At 55.4% G+C, this 5,918-nt stretch overlaps 2 non-coding genes across 2 annotated transcripts in view; both read left to right on the top strand.

The window, feature by feature from the left end:
• The first annotated feature begins 2,192 nt into the window (after window positions 1-2,192).
• Window positions 2,193-2,351, top strand: LOC123501017. Its single transcript, XR_006673532.1, has one exon. It is a non-coding gene; the product is annotated as a 5.8S ribosomal RNA (ribosomal RNA).
• A 650-nt stretch (window positions 2,352-3,001) lies between these two features.
• Window positions 3,002-5,918, top strand: part of LOC123501018 — a 4,783-nt gene continuing 1,866 nt past the window's right edge. Inside the window, exon 1 of the ribosomal RNA XR_006673533.1 lies at window positions 3,002-5,918. This exon is cut by the window's right edge and continues 1,866 nt beyond it. This is a non-coding gene — a ribosomal RNA (large subunit ribosomal RNA).

Raw genomic sequence — 5,918 nt, 5'->3', positions numbered from 1 at the left:
CCTCGGTCCGTCACCCCATTGTGTTGAATCTGAATAACTTTGAGCTGAGCGCACGGTCTCCGCACCGGCGCCGCCTCTTTCAAGTGTCTGCCTTATCAGCTTTCGATTGTAGGTTATACGCCTACAATGGCTATAACGGGTAACGGGGAATCAGGGTTCGATTCCGGAGAGGGAGCCTGAGAAACGGCTACCACATCTAAGGAAGGCAGCAGGCACGCAAATTACCCACTCCCGGCACGGGGAGGTAGTGACGAAAAATAACGATGCGAGACTCATCCGAGGCCTCGCAATCGGAATGAGTACACTTTAAATCCTTTAACGAGGATCTATTGAGGGCAAGTCTGGTGCCAGCAGCCGCGGTAATTCCAGCTCCAATAGCGTATATTAAAGTTGTTGCGGTTAAAAAGCTCGTAGTTGGATTTCAGTTCTGACTGACGGTTCACCGCCCGGTGCACACTGTCACGCCCGAACAGTTTTTAACCGCCCGCTGGCTCGCACGGGGTGCTCTTCATCGAGTGTCCCGCGTGGCCGGCAGAGTTTACTTTGAAAAAATTAGAGTGCTCAAAGCAGGCTACATTGACGGCCTGAATGCCTATGCATGGAATAATGGAATAGGACCTCGGTTCTATTTTGTTGGTTTTCTGAACCCGAGGTAATGACTAATAGGAACAGGCGGGGCATTCGTATTGCGACGCTAGAGGTGAAATTCTTGGACCGTCGCAAGACGAACTACTGCGAAAGCATTTGCCAAGGATGTTTTCATTAATCAAGAACGAAAGTTAGAGGTTCGAAGGCGATCAGATACCGCCCTAGTTCTAACCATAAACGATGCTGACCAGCGATCCGCCGGCGTTATTCCCATGACCCGGCGGGCAGCTTCCGGGAAACCAAAGTCTTTGGGTTCCGGGGGAAGTATGGTTGCAAAGCTGAAACTTAAAGGAATTGACGGAAGGGCACCACCAGGAGTGGAGCCTGCGGCTTAATTTGACTCAACACGGGGAACCTCACCAGGCCCAGACACCGGAAGGATTGACAGATTGAGAGCTCTTTCTCGATTCGGTGGGTGGTGGTGCATGGCCGTTCTTAGTTGGTGGAGCGATTTGTCTGGTTAATTCCGATAACGAACGAGACTCTGGCCTACTAACTAGTCGACGGATCTCCAGCAATTGGTGTCCAGTTCGCAGCTTCTTCTTAGAGGGATAAGCGGCAATTCTAGCCGCACGAGATTGAGCAATAACAGGTCTGTGATGCCCTTAGATGTTCTGGGCCGCACGCGCGCTACACTGAAGGGATCAACGTGTCCTCCCCCTCCGAGAGGAGCGGGTAACCCGTTGAAATCCTTTCATGATAGGGATTGGGGTTTGCAATTGTCTCCCATGAACGAGGAATTCCCAGTAAGCGCAAGTCATGAGCTTGCGTTGATTACGTCCCTGCCCTTTGTACACACCGCCCGTCGCTACTACCGATTGAATGATTTAGTGAGGCCTTCGACTGGCGCTCTTGGATGCCAGGCCCGCGCGGTATTACTGCCGCCGGGCTCTCGGCGCCTCGAGCTGACGGAAAGATGTCCAAACTTGATCATTTAGAGGAAGTAAAAGTCGTAACAAGGTTTCCGTAGGTGAACCTGCGGAAGGATCATTATCGTGACGTTTCTGAAAGGAACGCAACTAAAAGTTAAAAAGCTCGCACCAGGGTGGCGGGGATTGGCCTAATCAATCAGTCAGCAGCTCCTGCGGGGATAATGGCCGTGTGCCACCGTCCGCAGGAGTACAACAAGTAGTAGGGGCCTCCCTTGCCTGTCAACAGGGCCTCCTTCCCTGTTTGACAACCCAACAAAATCTTTTCTCCACTCTAACTTTCCTTCGTGCAAGGATTGTTTGAGCGGTAGACCAACACCTACTATACTACTACTACGTATGCTGAACTTACTACCTTATTACCCCTGGGATACCATGGCGATGGAGCGCAGAAGTGAGTGACTGCGGCAGCACTGACTGCTAGCTGCTCACATGCTGCGTTCGGTCGTCCCCAGTGGGTATCATTAAACCGTACACTACCCGTGTACTCAATACTACTACTACCCATTTAAAACCCAGATCACTACGTCTTCCCACAAGTCTCCTGAGGCAGAGGCAGTGGAAGTCTGATAAAGAGTCGGCCTAGTTCCGACGTAATTCCAAACATACTATCACAACTCTTAACGGTGGATCACTCGGCTCGTGGGTCGATGAAGACCGCAGCAAGCTGCGTGTCGGTATGTGAATCGCAAGAATACCAGATACATCGACAAGTCGAACGCACATTGCGGCGGCGGCACTCTCATGTGCTGCCGTCACCCTACACGAGGGTCGGATATCATATCACATGCATCGGCATTGTCCAGCCGCGCAAGTTACTACTACTACTCTTTCAAACCACATTCGCGCCGAAAGGGCTTCACACCCTCACGCGCGTTTGTAGTACAATGAAATGGGGCACCCTTATAAAGCGGGACCAAATCCTAACGGAAGCGGTCCCGTGGGTGAGATGCATCATGGCATCTTTCAGAGTGCTTGCGTTGGTCTGGCTTTGACCGCATTGGGGAGTTTTCGCCTTTGTGGCGTTCCCTTAAGACCTAAGGCATCGATGGCGCAACGCGTGTGCGTGTTGCTGTCACGTGCCGATGACTTGGCATTACTCGGATGAACTAGCTAGCTAGCTCATTACGAGTTTTGCCTGCGGTCTCGGCTCCCAACCTCCTATGATTAAAGCTGGTTGAGGAGGGCGACCGGGTCGGACTGTTTGTTCTGTACTGCGGCTCGCACCTACTCTATAAAGCTGGAAGGAAGGGATCGAGAACGTTGAGTGGAGCCAAAACTTTTTTCGAATCTTGTCGCGTCGACTACGGGGTTAGAGTACGCGTATCGCTTCTTTCCCCTGCTGTCGGCCGACGAGAGAGACAAAGTTGTAAAAAGCACTGTGAAAAGCTTGAATGAGCGGCTTGACGGTGCGGCTCCAATGTCGACCTCGTGTTAGGGTAGAGTACCCGCCAAATTTAAGCATATTAATAAGCGGAGGAAAAGAAACCAACAGGGATTCCCTTAGTAAGGGCGACTGAACCGGGAAGAGCCCAGCGCATAACCTGGCGTCGTGACCCGGCGCCAGGGTGTTGCGTTTCGGAGGGTCCGGCACGCAGTCTCTCACCGCCTAAGTTATGCTTGAAAGCGGCCACTGCCCGTGGAGGGTGACAGGCCCGTGTGGCGAGCCCGCGAGGGTACACGAGAGATTGTCGGAAAGGGCCTCCGTAGAGTCGGGTTGCTTGATAATGCAGCCCTAAGCAGGTGGTAAACCCATCTAAGGCTAAATATGACCACGAGACCGATAGCGAACAAGTACCGTGAGGGAAAGTTGAAAAGAACTTTGAAGAGAGAGTTCAAGAGTACGTGAAACCGTTAAGAGCCAAACGGGTGGGACCTCGAAGGTCGAACCGAGGGATTCAGCTCGTCGGCCCAGGTCGGCCGGGTGCGGATTCGCAGATGCGACCCAGGAAATCTGGGCGTGCCCGCACTCGAGCCGGCGCCGGCGGGCGTATTTCCTCGTGATGTAGGTCGCCGCGACCCGTTGCTGGGGACGTCGAAGGCCCGGGCGGACTGGTACCCCGACGTTGTGCGCCTCGTTGCGCCTTCGAAGGGGGAAACCTCCGGTGTCCTGGCTGCCCTGCGACGGTCGTGCAGCAGAGGGCGGCGCAAGCTTCCCTCTCGCGGCGTGCAAAAGGTCGGTGACCCACCCGACCCGTCTTGAAACACGGACCAAGGAGTCTAACATGTGTGCGAGTCATTGGGCGCACTAAACCCAAAGGCGCAATGAAAGTGAAAGGCGCGTGTCTCTTCGGAGGCGCGTGCCGGGGCCGATCCCTGACCGGGCGATGCCGCCGCGTTCACGCCATACCAAAGCGGGGCCCTGTGGCGGTTCAAGGGCGGAGTGAGTCCCTTTCTCCGTCCGCCGTCGGTCCCGTGGGTGGCGCGGTGCGCTCGTTGGTCCGAGCTTGCTCGCCTGTACGCAGGGGGGCGCAGGCCCGGGACTTGTCATTCGACGCTGTCGCGCGAATCTGTTGTTGACCTCATCGGCTTTGCTTGGGCTCGGCTGGCGTGCCGCGTGTCTGGGCGGGCTTTGGGCGGGGCCTCTCGGGGCTTCTTCTCGGCTCGTCCGGCGCGGTGGCGCCTTCCGATCCTGCTCTGTCCGGAGTGGCCTAGCGCGCGTGCTGTCGGCAAGTACCATGAGCAGACATGTTGGGACCCGAAAGATGGTGAACTATGCCTGGCCAGGATGAAGCCAGAGGAAACTCTGGTGGAGGTCCGTAGCAATTCTGACGTGCAAATCGATTGTCAGAGCTGGGTATAGGGCGAAAGACTAATCGAACCATCTAGTAGCTGGTTCCTCCGAAGTTTCCCTCAGGATAGCTGGTACTGTGGAAACGGAGGAGTTTCATCCGGTAAAGCGAATGATTAGAGGTCTTGGGGACGAAACGTCCTCAACCTATTCTCAAACTTTAAATGGGTGAGATGCCGAGCTTGCTTGAATGCTGAAGCTTCGGCGACTAATCTGAGTATCTAGTGGGCCATTTTTGGTAAGCAGAACTGGCGCTGTGGGATGAACCAAACGTCGAGTTAAGGGGCCTAAACGAATGCTCATCTAGACCCCATCGAAAGGCGTTGGTTGCTATAGACAGCAGGACGGTGGCCATGGAAGTTGGAATCCGCTAAGGAGTGTGTAACAACTCACCTGCCGAAGCAACTAGCCCTTAAATGGTATGGCGCTCAAGCATTCTCCCGATACTGACTGCCGGTGGCACTATAGGCCAAGCTTCCTCTTAGCGGGGGTAGCCCAGGTCTCCAAGCCCCGGCGAGTAGGAGGGTCGCAGGGTGAGCGCTGAAGGATCCGGCGTGAGCCGGCCTGGAGCCGCCCCTGGTGCAGATCTTGGTGGTAGTAGCAAATAGTCGAGAGAGACTTCCTTGAAGGCCGATGTGGAGAAGGGTTCCATGTGAACATCAGTTGGACATGGGTTAGTCGCTCCTAAGCCCAAGGCTAAAGCCTTATCCCACGTTAGAGGCAACGGCCAAGCGAGTTTTGCTGCCCTGTCGGTCACGCACATCAAGACCTCTCATTAATGGGCAGCACAGAGAGAGGATGAGATTTTCCTCAGTTGCTGGTTGGGAGTTAGTGGCGAAAGGGAATACGGTACTTATTCCGTAACCAGGCCTGGATGCCAACCTCGGGACCAGTTCAATCTTGGGCTGTGTCCCTTGGTGCAGGAACCCGGTAACGGGAACCAACTCGCGTCCATCGGCGGTGGTCCGGGGAAGAGTTTTCTTTTCTGTTTAAGGCGCCGTGACCCTAGAAGCCACTCGCAGAGCGAAAGGGTGTTGGTAACACGGTCTGCCGTAGAGCGCCGCGGTTCTTGCGGCGTCCCGCGTACCACTGCCGGTCCGTGAAACATGCGAGGCAGGTAACTGCATGGGGCGAACCGCGAGGGTCAGCTGTTGCTTGTTTCGCTTCGCGGCGGTGTTACTCGCACGCACGCGGCCTGCGCGAGACACCCCAGTTTCGGGCCTGTGCGTACCCATATCCGCAGCCGGTCTCCAAGGTAAGAAGCCTCTGGTCGATAGACTAATGTAGGTAAGGGAAGTCGGCAAATTAGATCCGTAACTTCGGGATAAGGATTGGCTCTGAGGATCGGGCCAGTCGGGCCTGTGCGGGAAGCGGGCCTGGGTTCGGGCGCTGGACTGGGCTTAGAGGTTACGAGTTGTGCGCTGTTGGGTGTCACCGCGTACCTTCTCTCCTCCCGTGCCACCGATGTCCGCCCACTCGCGACGGTGCCTCCTCTACTCTGGTGGCGGCGACCCACTCCAAATGCGGCCCCGCGCCGCACTCCTTGTTGT

Source organism: Portunus trituberculatus, unplaced genomic scaffold (assembly GCF_017591435.1).
Source record: "Portunus trituberculatus isolate SZX2019 unplaced genomic scaffold, ASM1759143v1 PGA_scaffold_86__1_contigs__length_8418, whole genome shotgun sequence".
Classification (NCBI taxonomy): domain Eukaryota; kingdom Metazoa; phylum Arthropoda; class Malacostraca; order Decapoda; family Portunidae; genus Portunus; species Portunus trituberculatus.
This window is presented reverse-complemented; position numbering and strand designations above follow the sequence as displayed.